The following is a 16,369-nucleotide window of genomic DNA, read 5'->3' on the forward strand; positions in this document are numbered from 1 at the left end:
CTGTGGCGACAGTCCCATTAGTCCCATCTGTGAAAACCTGCACTGTCTCCACCAAGGATAAGAATTGTATTCCCCAAGCAGGACATACTGAGGTTTAATAGGAGGGACTTTCTCAATTTTGTCCAACATGTTGGTCTTCAGTGTCAGTTCAGTTCCGGGCCTTTAGTGTCCGTGACCAACTGAGGCACCACTAAGCAAAACTGAGTATCTGCAATCCTTAACATTATCTTCATCCATACCTGAACTCATACGAAGGCTTAGCATGATATTGTTCCTAACATTATCTTCATGTCCACACCCGAACTCATACGAAGGCTTAGCATGATATTGTTCCTCTCTGCAGGCAACACGGCCTCCACTTGACGACAGTATGACCGTGACAAGATATCTGCCATTCATGCCTGTCCGAAGAATCAGTAGACTCAGTGGTCAGTGGAATGATCAGTCTCACTGCTGACCGCTCAGTACCCTGACTGGGATCCGAAACCAGGTCTCATTGTCTGTCAGGCTGTGCAATGGTAACTGCATGATCCCTGCTCTGCGGTACTTGCCCTCTAAGCCGACTGTAAGTCTACCTGTTTGCCTGTCTCACGGCAGTGTCACCAGTGTTGGTATCAGTTGCCGCGCAGCCAAGGTGATGCGCCGGAACCAGCATGCAAAGTGGTGAAAGACTGATAATCATATGCGATACTGAAACTATGTAATTATAAATATATAATATGCTTTTAAATCTCGTCTCAAAACTCACCTTTTCCCTCAGCAGTAAGTTCAATTGTGGCAGGTCCACTTCCTTTGCCGTTAGCTGTGCTTGACGATGCCGCAGTGTGTATACATATGTATGTGTACATAACTACATTCATGTATATGAATGTGTATTGTGTGTGCGTGTGTTTATGTAAGTTTGTGCCTGCCTGTGTGTGCGTATGTGTTCAAGTAGGGTAGCTGTTAGATACACATGTATGTTAAAATGTATGTACAGTATGCAGTGTGTGTCAGTGTGTGCGTGTGTGTGTGTGTGTGTGTGTGTGTGTGTGTGTGCCGGTGTCAGTGTGTGTGTGTAGTCACATTTTGGTGTGTGTATGTAACATAGATGTAATGTTTTATGTTAACAAAAGCGTTTTTGTAAAGCACCTAGAGCAGATTTCTGGATAGTGTGCTATATAAGTATCCATTATAATAATAATAATTATTATTATATAGAAATGGGCTGAAGGAACAGAGCTGCTGCATCTCAGTGATGTGACATCACGTAGTTTCAGAACGAATGACTCATCAGTAGGTGGCGGTGCTTGGCCACGGTCTCCTCTGGTGGGTGGTAGGCTATCTGATGGCATCCTTAGTGATAGATCCCTGAGAACTGTACCGGCGCTGGGTTGTGTGACAGAGACAGAATGATCCTGGGCGGTGACTGCAGAATATGAAAAACGATATGCACGTCAAACATCTCGCACTGACTGTGTTGTTGATTGTACTACTTGTGTTGGGAGGTAATCAGCGCATGGTCAATGGGGTGTTTTACTGACGCGGGAAAAGGGTCTCAAACGTACAGGCCTGCACCGTGTACAAGTGAACGTGGGGGTTGCCCGAGGCTCAGGTACAAAAAGAAGTTGGCCTTTACTGGTTCTGAAGTTTATATAGATCAACGAAAGCTCGCCTGGCGGACAAAAAGGAAACCAGCAGCACATCACCTGCGACAGGCAACACGGCAATTACACACAGGACACGCACACATTCACACACGCAGGTCACACGGCAGGCGAGGCCAAAGCGACTACACACCGCCACCGTTGGTTCATTCACTCAGCCAGCCATTCACCTTGTGGTGTGTGTGGTGCAGACACCCCGCCACAGCCTCAATGGTAGACACGCACGCACACACATGGGGCTTCGAGGTGGACTTTCAAAGGCTGCCTGTTTATCTGTTCGTGGTATGTGACTGACTACTGACAGCCGTTTTCACGAGTTCGTTCTGCCGGGCCGGCTGTGCACCTTACTGTTTGACCAAGAAAAACGACAAAGAACTGTTTTGACCGGAGCGGCTTCCTGTCTTCGTCCCACGGGTCACCAGTACTGGAGTTTGTGTTGACTGGGCTACGTTCCTGTGGTTTGGTTCCCAGCCTTTGTGCGCCAAACGAGTCGGCACGCAAAGGTGGTGTTTTGTTTCCGCTGTTCTGTTTTTTACGTGAAGACTTCCTGGGAAAGAGAGAAAGAGAGAGACCAGACCATCTTTAATTTTGAGAGGTCATCGTTTTTCGCGGCAAAGCATCAGGTGAGAAGCGTGTTTGCTCACTTATTTGTCCTTTTTTTTTTTTTTTTGGTAACCTATTTCTTTTAATACTTATCTCCGGCCTCGGAAGCACTTCCATGTCAAATCCATGAGATCCTGGGACTGCTGATTATATTTACCCTTTTGGCGATGATGTTTTCAGTACAGTTCTGTGTTGTCGATGATGATTCTATGAATAAGCACGTTGATAGGTAAGGTAAGGTCATGGATCGAGACCCATCGTCAAAGATCGATGTGCTGTGAAACAAGTACCACCCGACCCCATCTGAATTTTTAAAAACATTTCATTCATTGAAAGCATCTGTTGTGCATTAAAGGTTTATAAGGTATGAAGTTCGAATTAGAGTAGATCTTTATGAAACATCCCGAGCAAAGACCACTGTGGTTTTTTGTGGGGGGAGGTTTTCCAGTGTGTTCAAATAAGGCTGTTTGGTTACTTACTGTTATCACTGATATATTGATTGATGTGTGAGAGTTAGTCACAGGCCAGAGAACCGAAAACATGCTGCTTATACCTGGCTACTGGTATATCATCATTAATATATTGATTGATGTGTGAGAGTTAGTCATGGGCCAGAGAACTGAAAACATCATGCCGCTTATACCTGGCTACTGGTATATCATCATTAATATATTGATTGATGTGTGAGAGTTAGTCATGGGCCAGAGAACCGAAAACATCATGCCGCTTATACCTGGCTACTGGTTTTGTGCGCATAGCAGGTTCAGAACCTCGCTGAGTGCCGGTTTTATTTCAGAATTTAGTTAAATAATAATAATAATAATAATGGTATTTATATAGCGCTGGATCTTGTGCAGAGACAAATCAAAGCGCTTTCGCACCAGTCATTCACACGCATGCATGTTATAACCATGTCAGTGTATAAGTTGTGATTATGACCGATGTTCTCTTTTGTGATGGTCATCTCTTTTCTTGTAACATGAGTCATCACCACTCGCGATAAGATTATTTATGCACGATCCGACAGGTACGGTAGATAATCACTAGACAGACATGATTAAAAAGAAGAAAATGATGTCAGCGTGATAACTAAACCTTATTTGGGACGTGAATGATCAAACTGGAGTCACCCTATTGACTTCTATGTTATGTCCTTGTTATTTTTGGCCGCGACCCCGTCTCAGATATATGAGACACAACATTCATTGATTAAAAAATAATAATAATAAAATAAAATAAACAAACAAACAAACAAACAATCAAAAACCACTCACACAGACACACACACTATAGACACAGGGACACCACACGCGCGCGCGCACGCATTGGTTTCTCATTTCGTAGTTTTTGCAATCCGACAGATATTTGAATGGAAAGAAAGATGTTATGTCAAATGTATCATAACTGAAACATGGAGACGTAATATTTAGAATTGTATGGTTTGTATCAGTTGATCTGTACGTACGTACTTTGGTTTCCCATACGGCAATGTGTGTCAGTGTATGTGTGTGTGTGTGTGTGTGTGTGTGTGTGTGTGTGTGTGTGTGTGACAGAGAAAAGTGTGTGTAGTCAGCTGTAGGCTACCATCAGAGAAAAAGTGATAAAATGTAGCTGTTGTCAATACTGTCACCTTTCCTTCTGTGTTCCGCCCGCCCACCTGTCTGTCTGATCACAGTGATAGTGGTAATATGTGTCAGTGCGTGCGTGCGTGCGTGCGCGCGTATTTACAGATTAGGCCTTGGACTGTGACAGTCTGGAAAGACACAGTGACCTGCCGTAAATAAATAAATACCAATGACCGTCTTTGTTTTACAGTCGAGCCACCTGTCTGTGGATCGATTCCTGTTCTGAAGCAAATGTTTATTTATTTATTCATTTATGTCTTTGTTTGTTTATTCATTTATTTATTCATTTCAACCACTCCTTTATCTCCGTCCCATTCTGTGACAAAACTCCCATTCAGTTCAAATGAATCACGACAAACTGCAAACAGGTGTCGTTAATCGTGCATTTATAAGAACCTGCATTCTTTTGGTGGATACAACTTCTGGACGATCAACATTTCTGCCCTAAATGTTGTTCAGTCATTCACTTCTGTTTCAGAGAGAGAGAGAGGTTTTGCTCCATACCGTTCGTTCAGCCTTCTTGACGTGACATTAAACACTGTTCTTATTATAACAGGCACTTTAGAGCGAGGGCTTACACACCGAGGGCCTAGCCTCTGACACGGACTTGGGCCATGGCCAAACTCATTCACAAAAGACCTGTCAGTCACTGTCGCTGTTTTTTTATTTTGTTTTTTGTTTTTTTAATTTATTTTTGTTCTCCTGCGGTCCCCTCCCTACCCCTCCGCCCCCCTCCCTCCACTCTCCTGCAATCTGTCCCATACTGTGACAGCGGTATGGCGAAACACAATGCCAGTCAGTCGTGGGTGGAAGGTACCCCCCCCCCCCCCCACCCCAACCCCACCCCCCGGCTCCGGGTCACGATAAAAATAGCAGTGCAGTCAGAACTTGAAACAGTTATCGGTCCTGACTTGTCCCCGTCCGGCGATGTACACGTGTGTACATGTGTGAGTGTGTGTGCGTGTGTGTGTGTGTGCGTGTGCGTGTGTGTGTGCGTGTGTGTGTGTGTGCGTGCGTGTGTGTGTTTGTGTGCGTGCGTGCGTGCGTGTGTGTGAGGCTTTAAATCTGAGCTGTTTCACATTGTTTGAGCTGTTGCCATTTAATCGATCTCATTACAACTTCAGTCAGCATTGTCTGTGACTCAGTCTCTCTTATGCCCCGTCTCTCTCCGTCCTTCTGTGTGAATGTGCGTGTGAGTGTGTGTGTGTGTGTGTGCGCGCGCGCGCGCGCGTGTGTGTGTGTATGTGTGCAGAGTTTAGGTCTGGCTCAGGACACCATGCGTCATTTGACCAGTTCACCACAAAGTCAATAGGTCATTTTGAAAATCAATGGATCAGCCCCCCGCCCCCACCCCCTGCCCCACCTTCCTCTTCCCCGTTCCTGGCGCCCTCATCAATTGCCCCTCACCCAAAACATTTGTTAACAGTCGTTGGTATGTTAAATGGTGTGTGTGTGTGTGTGTGTGTCTGTGTGTGTGTGTGTGTGTGTGTGTGACAGTTTGTAGAGACTTTGTGCTAGTGTTTACGGTGTCATGATGTACACGGAAAGTACAGTTCAGTTTTCAGTATCATTTTCTCAAGAAGGCGTCACTGCGTTCGGACAAAAATGCTACACTACATCTGCCGGACGGATGCCTGACCAGTGGCATATAACCCAACGTGCTTAGACAGGCCTTGGGTGCATGCATATATTTTGTGTAGCTATCAGGATGGACTTCTACAGAATTTTGCCAGAGGACAACCCCTTTTTGTTGCCGTGGGTTCTTTCCACGAAAAATCGTGGTTCTTATTTCGGTGTGCCAAGTGCGTGGCTGCACACGGGACCTCGGTTTTTCGTCTCGTCCGAATGACTAGAAGCTCAGATTGATTGTTCCAGTCAGACTTGGGAGAAATGGCGAGAGCGGGAATCGAACCCACACCCTCACGGACACTGTACTGGAAGATGAATACCTTTACATTTTGCAACCTTCGTCTTCCTCCTTCCTTCCAGCACAGTCATTTTGAACTTTGTTTTGCAACACTGAATTATTCTGACTGCTCTGGATAGCAAATGTTTACAAAGGAAAGGTAGAAACAAAAGCAAAACAGTACAGCTGAAAGAAATAGAGACTACGGTGTAACTATCACTTACTTAGGTATACCATTATTTTAGAAAGCACTTTCATACTCCCTTTGCTTTGTGGAAATATAAATCTTCAGTTGGTGGGGAGAGGTGGGGGGCATAGGGAGAAAGAGAGAGACACAGACAGACAGACAGACAGACAGAGACGCAGAGAGAATGCGGTATACGTTTCACGCAAGAGTCTATCACTTTACTGTGACATACCAACGCTGGAGCTACAGCACAGACTTCCTGTCTCAGCACAGAGTTCCTGTCCCATAGTTTCTCTCTCTCTCTGTCTGTCTGTCTGTCTCTCTCTCTCTCTCTCTCTCTCTCTCTCTCTCTCCCATATTGGGCGCTGTCTCTCTTTTTATGAGAAAGGTGGCAGAATGGTTAAGACGCTCAGCTGCCAATACAGAGAGTCCGTGAGGGTGTGGGTTCGAATCCCGCTCTCGCCCTTTCTCCTAAGTTTGACTGGAAAATCAAACTGAGCGTCTAGTCTTTCGGATGAGACGATAAACCGAGGTCCCGTGTGCAGCACGCACTTGGCGCACTGAAAAAGAACCCATGGCAACGAGAGTGTTGTCCTCTGGCGAAATTACGTAAAATGAAATCCACTTTCATAGGTACACAAATATGTAAGCATGCACTCAAGGCCTGACTAAGCGCGTTGGGTTATGCTGCTGGTCAGGCATCTGCTCAACAGATGTGGTGTAGCGTGTATGGATTTGTCCGAACGCAGTGACGCCTCCTTGAGAAAGTGAAACTCTTGAAACTCTCTCTCTCTCTCTCCTTCTCTCTCCCCACCTTTCTCCTCTATCTATCCTCTGTTCACTTGACAATATTCTATTTTGAGGAAGTGTCTGGGTTTGTTCCAATGTGGGTTTATACCTTTTATTTACCTGTGTGCTAGTTGAATCGGTAACGAAAGCAGCACTGACCTGAAGTTGTGTACCTTGTGTATGGAGAGAGTTACCACTCTTTACTATTTAATCATTTGATCTCCTGGCCTTATTGTTTATTAATTTCTAGTTGAAAAACCACCGAGGCAACCATGTGTTTGTTCTGTATCGTCAGTGTGTTCTTCTTCTTCTTCTTCCCCGTTCACCTTCCATTAGATGAGCAGCCCGGTGTCCTCGATGAAGGCTGCCGTCCGTCGCAGCTCCTCCAGGGTGCCGTACAGCGTGGCTTCCACTGCTGTCGGTGTTGGCCAGTACTTCCTCTGGATGCTGCATGCGTCGTACAGTCTTGAAGGATGTGGTCGGTTGTCATTGGTCCCTCACCACAAGGGCAGTCTCCACACTGTCCAATACCAAATTCTGTGTGCATGTGGTGGAGCAGGCGATTGTGTCCAGTCCTCAGGCGGAAGATTTTGACCTGTTCTCGTCGTTCCAGCAAATGGTATCTGTCTTCTGGGTTATATTTGGGGTGCTGGAGGCGCCTTTTTATTCCTTGATGTGCCTTGATGATTGTCTTGATTTCATCGTATGACACCACTTTGTTGGCCTGCTCCTTCTGTGCACCGTCTTTTGCCAGAATGTCCGCTTTTTCGTTGCCTCTGATGCTACAGTGTGCTGGTACCCATTGTATCACCACTTTCTCCACTCTGGCACTCAGGGCAACAAGGGCTGAAGTGAGATGGTTTTGTTCTTTGCAGCGGGAGTTCTTGAAGGCTTGGAGCACGGAGAGAGCGTCTGAGAACACAACCACCTGCCCTGTTGTTCTTGTGGAGTTCTGCGAGACTGTTGTGGCTGCCTCACAGAGGGCTTCTCGCTCAGCTCGGAAGCTGGTGGAGTATTTTCCTGTTGGGATTGCAATTTCTTCATCTCCGTCTTTGTATCGGAGGAAGATTCCAGCTCCACCATCCCTCGTTGCTTCTGTGGCGGAGCCATCTGTAAAGACATGAGTCCAGTCTTCCTGGAGATACTGGTTGCAGATGTACTCCATGGCCAGACTGGGTGTCTAACTGTGTTCCTCTCTTCTCCACTCCGGGAATGCTGGTGACGACTGTTGGGAACACCTGCCTCTTCCAAGATGGGTGGGTGACATTTGCCGGGATAGGCTTTGCTTTGTGTTCCATCAAGACTGGGGTTTGTCTTTCAAGGCGTCTTGACTGGTGGATGAAGCTGCCTCTTTTCAGCCGGCTCTTGGTGGGTCTGCTCATTCTGTTGTTCATTGGATGGTTTTCAAGGCGTTTGAATTTTGCTGCCTGGATGAGGATCTTTGTGTCCCTTCTGTCCTCCAGTGACTAGCCCAGTGGTCTCCTCCATCTTCAGGATTGGGGTGGATCTCATGGCGCCAGTTATGACACGCTGAGCTTGGTTCTGTATCTTGTTGAGATGGTCGAGGTTAGACTAGAGTCTCTTCAGAATACGTTCATCAGCCCCCCAGTCCGTCCCAGCAAGTTTCTTCATGGTTGCCAGTCTCAGCTTGGCCCTGCTACAGCATCTAGTGATCTGCTGTTTCCAAGTGAGCCTGCGGTCAAAGGTCACTCCCAGGTAGGTAGGTTCCTCTGCAAGCCTTTGGTTGTCAGTGTCAACTTCGCCTCTTGCTTCTTGCTGGATAGGCTGAAGACTGTGTGTCAATGTGTTCTGCGTGGCTTGTTCAGGGTTTAAAGAGGCTTTGCCAGTCTTGAATAAAAGCAAATTTGTGTTTGCACACTTCTTCTGTCTTTGCTGCTGTGTGCACACGTCAAATGATCTGTATAATGACAGGCCCGGCGCTTCCTTTTTGAGGAAGTGTCTGGGTTTGTTCCAATGTACCTTTTATTTACCTGTGTGCGAGGTGATTCGGTAACGTAAGCAGCGCTGACTTGAAGTTGTGTACCTTGTGTATGGAGAGAGTTCCCACTCTTTACTATTTGTTGACAATCATCCTGCTCACAGTGTTGACAATATTCAAGTTGCTGAGCTCGATGCGTGAAGAAACTAACTTGGGTTCGTCGGATCGGAAGTTCTGTTTGAGTTTGAGCAGCGTGAAAGTGGAAGATCGGGCCATTTCAGACAGAAACGCCCCACGAACTAAACATCGTCGAAGTTCAGATGCTTCTGACCACCATCTCATTGCGGGTTGGTTTTCGTTTTTATTTTTTATTTTTTATTTTTTTTTTTTTGGGGGGTTAATTTCAGCTGCCGTGAGTTCATGTGGTTTGCAGCGTGTAGTAATAGTTTGTTGCAGCAGAAGCATTATTGATAGTATTTTAACTACAACAGTAGTAGGAATAGCAACAGCAGCAGTTGACAGTCGTGTTGTTTGACGTTTTTTCACAGCCCGGTTACCAGTGGGCGCGTGCGCGCACGTGTGTGTTTGTGTTTGTGTGCGCAGAGTATTAGTAGAGGTGGTAGTATTTGTTGTTGTACCTTTATTTTACGTCTTTTTACAATAAACAGTGTATGGTGGGGAGGGGGTGGGGGGCGTGTGGGGGCGTGATTTTGTGTGTGTACGTGCGTGCCCACAGGTGCATGACCCGAGAGACTTGCAATCTTCTCCTCAGTTCCTGTTTGTTTGTTTTTCAAGTCATCCAACGCATCCATGACTTCATTCAATACGCTTGCGGCAGTTAAGATTACACACACACACACACACACACACACACACACACGCCCGCGCGCGCGCGCACACCACAACACAACTCTCTCTTTCTCTCTCTGTCTCACACACACTACACAACATACATACACGCACACACACACTCTCTCTCTTTCACACACACGCACGCACGCACACATACAGCACAACACAACACAACACAACACAACACAACACACACACACACACACACACACACACACACACACCACAACACAACAACAACAACAACACACACACACACAACAACAACAACAACAACAACAACAGCAGCAGCAGCAGCAACAACACACAACAACACACAACACAACACAACCACACACAACAACAACAACAACAACAACAACAACAACACACACACACACACACACACACACACACACACACACACACACACACACACACTGTATAGGCTGCAGACAGATCGGCCGTTGAGCCACGTCAATCATCACGTTAACAAAACAAAATGCCCGAAGGCAGGGATACATCTTATTTTTCTTCCACAATCAAGTTGTTAACGACTACGCCCCACTTCAAAATATATATATATGATTAAAAAAAATTATACAGCCCATTGTGGGAGGAAGGGGGGAACGGGTGTGTGTGTTTGTGGGGGTGTGGGGGGTAATCCTTTTCCCATAAATGCATGAGTGGGGAGGATGTGAGGGTTCCGTTCAGAAGAGTCGTGCCCCCCACGCCCACCTGAAGTGATGGTATACAGGGTGCAGTGAGCATACCTGTATAAATTTATGTATACATGTACGATGATGTACACAATATGCTTTTATGGTCACCGGGAGTTTCACCTTCAGTTTTAAGTTTCAGTTTCTGTTTCTCAAGGAGGCGTCACTGCGTTCAGACAAATCCATCTATCTATCTATCTGTATGTATATATATATATATATATATATATATATATATATATATATATATACCCTAAACCACATCTGCCAGGCAAGTACCTGACCAGCAGCATAACCCAACGCGCCTAGTCAGGTCTTGGGTGTATGCATGTAGCCTATATGTGTGTGTGTGTGTGTCCGAGTGGATTTCTTCTACAGAATTTTGCCAGAGGACAACACTGTCGTTGTCATGGGTTCTTTTTCAGTGCGCCAAGTGCATGGTTGCACACGGGACCTCGTTTTATCGTCTCATCCGAACGACCAGACGCTCAGTACGATTTCCCTGACAAACTTGGGAGAAAGGGCGAGAGCGGGATTCGAACCCAGACCCCAGAACCCAGACCCTCACGGACTCTGTATTGGCAGACGACCATTTTGCCACCATCATCCCACGTGAGAGGAGAGGAGAGGTGAGAGAGAAAGTTTGATGACGATAATAATGATGACGTCATGGTGAAGATGGTAATAATGATGATGATGATAATAATGATAATGATGATGATGATAGTAATGATGATAATAATAATGATGATGATGATGGTTATGTTGATGATGTCCGTAACAACAACAACAACAACAAGATAAGTTATTTAGTTTAACTCGAGAGAGATCAGTCGCTGTTCGCAAGCTGAAGAAATGGTACACCCGAGCAACTAAACTGGGAGTTACATTAATTGAGCAAGGATGGAGTATGCCAGGGCTTGTCCGCGTGGTAAGGGGTGTGTTTATGTACCTGCTCTGCGCCGCCCGTGTGTGTGTGTGTGTGTGTGTGTGTGTGTGCTGGGCTGTGTCTGTTTATGAACACCGCTTGATAAGGGTGTGTTTCTCTGCTCATCCTTTCGTCACGGTGTGTTGCTGAGTGCGCCACTCCCTCCTCTTTATTTTATTTTAATTTTTATTTCTTTATTTTATTTTTTTTTTCTGTAATGAACTGAGAACGGACGTAAACATGAGAGGGTTGGGTTATGTTTTTTGTTTGTTTGTTTGTTTGTTTGTTTTTAACAGCAGGGAAATTCTTGTGAACAGTTTTGTTGACTAACATATGCGCAAGCACGTAAAATCGACGTATATGTGCCGTTTGTTGGTGAGTGTAGCCAAGCACTGAGACAGATGCATGTGCACACAGTGACACGTCACACACACACACACACACACACACACACACACACACACACACACACACATCGTGACTGATAGTACAGAGTTCATAAGTGAGGCCGTGTACATACGTATCAAAGACTGCTAGCACAGCAATATGGACAGATAAAAAAAACCCACAAAAAACATTGATATAAGTGAAAATGTATTGTCCAGGCAGGGTGATGTTTTACTCCGCGTCAATACACGACCATGTAGAAAACATATTTCGCAGGTTCGAAGAGAAGCCAAGAAGAAAACTGATTTATCATAATCAGTATAGATTTTTTTTTTTTTTAATCGACTGTACAAACAGCTTTCGGTAATAATGATCTTTGTGGGAGTCAGCGTTATGTTATCTGGTCAACACTGAGTCCTATCCAGAGCAGTACAAGTGGTCGATAGCAGTGAATGTGTATATATATATATATATATATATATATATATATATATATATATATATAACACATATATACCCAGAAGAGTGTTGGTACAATAGTTATCCATATAACATCAAAGTACAACGTCAAGCTCACGACAGTGTATCTATAGTGTTTTTACAAGTATGAAAAAAATGAATGAATAGATAAATAAATAAGTTAATGAATTAAATGAATAGATAAATAAACGAATGTGTAAATAAATAAATAAATAAATAAAGATAAATAAATGAAGGCATAAATAAATGAATAACCTTACGGTATCAAGGTACATGTATATCTGATCTTCCATGATCGAAGAAAAAAGGGTCATTGGTATTTGTATTTCTTTTTATCACAACAGATTTCTCTGTGTGAAATTTGGGCTGCTCTCCCCAGGGAGAACGGGTCGCTACACTACAGCGCCACCCATTTTTTTGTATTTTTTTCCTGCGTGCAGTTTTATTTGTTTTTCCTATCGAAGTGGATTTTTCTACAGACTTTTGCCAGGAACAACCCTTTTGCTGCCGTGGGTTCTTTTACGTGCGCTGAGTGCATGTTGCACACGGGACCTCGGTTTATCGTCTCATCCGAATGACTAGCGTCCAGACCACGACTCAAGGTCTAGTGGAGGGGGAGAAAATATCGGTGGCTGAGCCGTGATTCGAACCAGCGCGCTCAGATTCTCTCGCTTCCTAGGCGGACGCGTTACTTCTAGGCCATCACTCCACGTGTGATCCTTGTGATGAGCCTGGTGTCTGTTACTGTAGATTGTGCGCTGAATGTTTGTTTGGATTTTTAGTACGTCAGAGATATGTTACGGCTGATAATGGTATTCTGTCTCAAATGATTCTTCAGTTCTTGCAGGAAGCAGATCCACAGTATGACGTCAGTGTAGTCATGTCTACAATGCTGCCACAGTCATGGTCCAAACGGTATCAGTGTACACACGTACAGAGCACAGTATGACGTCACTGTACGGTATGGTCCACATAGTACCAATGTACACACGAGTAGAGCACAGTATGACGTCACTGTATGGTGTGGTCCACATAGTACACATGTACACACGAGTAGAGCACAGTATGACGTCACTGTACGGTGTGGTCCACATAGTACACATGTACACACGAGTAGAGCACAGTATGACGTCACTGTACGGTGTGGTCTGCGATGCTGCCATCGTCATGGTCCACATAGTATGAATGTGTTCACGTATAGAGCACTGTATGACGTCACTGTACATTCTGGTCTGCAGTGTCATAGTCCACATAGTACCAATGTACACACATACAGAGCACAGTATGACGTCACTGTACGGTGTGGTCTGCAATGCTGACATAGTCTTGGTCCACATAGTATCAGTATACAAAAAAGAATAAAACACACTATGACGTCACTGTGCGGTGTGGTCTGCAATGCTGCCATAGTCTTGGTCCAAAATGGTGTCAGTGTACACACGTATATTGTAATGAGTTAAGGGCCGTTCGAAACACTTGACTGGGGGGCTTCTTCTCTGAAGACCTTGTATTGTCCAGCTCTCTCTGCTGGAGTATCTTATCCCGGTATTACCTCACTGTACGGTCTGGTCTTCAGTGCTGCCATAGTCGTGGTATCAGTGTACACAACGAACAGCCTGAGCCCACGAGGGAAATAATCGACTAACTCAGGGCAGGGCGTGCCTCTCTCTCTCTCTCTCTGACACACGTCCACGTGCCAGGACAAAAGCCACCGCTGCCTGCCTGTAGTCACTGCCGCATACTTCTCAATTCTATCCGACGGCTGTGAAATATTCCTGCTTCCACTACTGGCGGTGGTGTAGGTCAAGGGTGGAGGCCCCCCCCCCACACACACACACACATGCACAAAGCGCACACACACACGCACACGTGTACACACACACACACACACACACGCACACACACACACAACACACACACACACACACACACACACACACACACACACACACACGCACACACACATTTATATGCAGTGCATAGCGTATGGATGAACGTAGCATATAATTCAATGTACTGTTTCCACATTGCTAAAGTGTCCTTTGTGAAACATGTTCAAGACATGATGCACGCCTATGGCACAGGGAAAGGATTTATGTAACAGAAGTGACCACGAACAGACAGGCATTTGACCGGTAGTGACCAGTGACAAATCACAAGTGCCTATCAGACTGTAATAAGTGTATGAATGAGCATTGTGAGTTTTAATGTGAACATAGATAGTGCAGTATCTGCGGAGTTACATAATTATAAAGACCAGGAGCAAGATTTGATTGCAGGTGTTAAGAGTTGGCGCAGCATATTAGTAGGTAAGTACCACGGATTATGTAGAGATCTTCCACTAGAAATGGTGGCAACGGACACTCGTATATGTGCAAAAGCTTGCATGTCAATAACCACCAGAAATAATGGTTAGTTAGGGAGAAAATTACGATGGTGAGCGTATTAAACTAGCGCTCGATTCTTCGCTTCTAGGATGTTATTAGGCATATCAGTGTGGATCTTTGTATGGAGCTGGTGTTGTTATATGATAGTGCGTAAGTTTGTTGGCAGTTTTTAGTACGTCTAAGATATTTCGTATTATGGATTTTGTCTCAAATGATCTTCAGTTCTGCAGGAAGCAGATCCACAGTATGACCAGTTAGTCATCTCATATGTCACTTCGTGTCCCAAAACGCGTAATCAGTGTCAACTACAAGCACAGTTAAGATCACTAGTGTGGATTCCAATAGTAATGTAAAACGATTAAGCAAGTATGCACGTCACGTATGTGTTCCATGTACCAAATTGACACACGAAGTAGAGCACACGTCATGACGCACTACGTTGTCATGTACAAATACACCACGAGTAAGCACAGTCATGACGTTGTACGTGTGGCTCGATGTGCCATGTCATGGTCCACACCATAGCTATCGAAGTGTTCAGTAAAAGCCTGTATGACGTACTGTCCATTCTGGTCCTTACAGATGTCTTGTCACTAGTTACCAATGTACAACTACAGAGACGTTACTCACTGTGTTGGATCTTGCAATGCTACTTCTTGGTGACATAGTATCTTCAAAAGAGAGATAACACACTTATGCTGTCCTTGTGCAGCGGTGTGTTGGCAATGCTGTGTTTGGTCCAAATGGGTCAGTGTACACATCGTATTGTAATATCCAGGGGCTGCGAAATTGGACTGGGGGGGGTTCTCATGCAGCTATCTTGACTGCGAGATGCTGAACCGTATTACCTCACTGGACGGTTGGTTTCGGCTGCAGTGGGCAGTACCAAGAACAGCATACCACAGGGAACTTCGATTACTCGGGCAGGGCGTTTCTCTCCTGCTCTTCTGACACCACAGTCCACGTGCCACGCACAACGCACCTTGCTGCCTGCAGTCTGCCGCATATTCTCATCTATCGACGCTGGAAATTCCTTCCACTATGCTGGGTTCAGGGTTAAGCCCACCCCCCCCCCACAACAAACTTCAAAGCCACAAACTCTGACCGTGTACTCCACCCATCACACACACACCACCACACTAGCACTGCCACACACCACACCACCAAACCAACACGCAACACATTTATCTGCATGCTAGCCGATGGTGAAGTAGCATCCATCAATGCTGTACATTGCAAGTCCATGGAAATGTTCAAGATGATGCCTATGGAAGGGAGGATTTTGAAGCAACGTGACCCGAACTAGGGATCTGACTTGTGCACATGTACAAATACAATCCTATCAGACTGTATAGTGTTGAATGAGCATTTGAGTTTAAGTTGAGCAACTGTGCCAGTATCTGCGGGTACATATTAAAAGCTCGGTAGCAGCTTTGATTGAGGTTTCAAGAGCCAGCATCTTTGGGTATACAGACACGTTTGCTAGAGATCTACCACTAAAGGTCATGGGCACTTATGCTCGTGCAAAACTGCAGTCAATCCACGCAATTGGGGTCATTTTTGTGAACAATTAGATTGTCAATAGCACATCTAGAATCTCTTCTTCTGTTGCTTGGGTGGGTGGGGCGTAGTGGGTTGGGGAGCTGGCTTGGATGGAAAGCTATTTTGGCCAGTATGTTTAACGAAACGTGTAAATTTGTATTTTGATTTTTCTACTTCTAATTCCACGTGGAACAACACGATAACATAAAAGTCCTTATATCTGTTGACCAAATGTTAATTTGTCTTGAACCCTCTGATTAAACAAACTCAATTGTTACGTAAGTAAAAAGTTTCAAATCGACCATCCACCACAGTAGTTTCTGTAATCAAGCTGACACACGAATGTGCCTAGGGTTAACGCTCCACTGAATACAGAAATTATCATGGACAAAACGACCAA

The 16,369-nt window shown here is 45.1% G+C and overlaps 1 protein-coding gene across 1 annotated transcript in view; it reads left to right on the plus strand.

The window, feature by feature from the left end:
• Positions 1-1,763: 1,763 nt before the first annotated feature.
• The window catches only part of LOC143280998 (uncharacterized), a 45,122-nt gene continuing 30,516 nt past the window's right edge, over positions 1,764-16,369 (plus strand). Inside the window, exon 1 of the mRNA XM_076585857.1 lies at positions 1,764-2,269. The gene's annotated coding sequence lies outside the window, so the exon portion shown is untranslated. The remainder of the gene's footprint in view (positions 2,270-16,369) is intronic.

Source organism: Babylonia areolata, chromosome 4 (assembly GCF_041734735.1).
Source record: "Babylonia areolata isolate BAREFJ2019XMU chromosome 4, ASM4173473v1, whole genome shotgun sequence".
Classification (NCBI taxonomy): domain Eukaryota; kingdom Metazoa; phylum Mollusca; class Gastropoda; order Neogastropoda; family Buccinidae; genus Babylonia; species Babylonia areolata.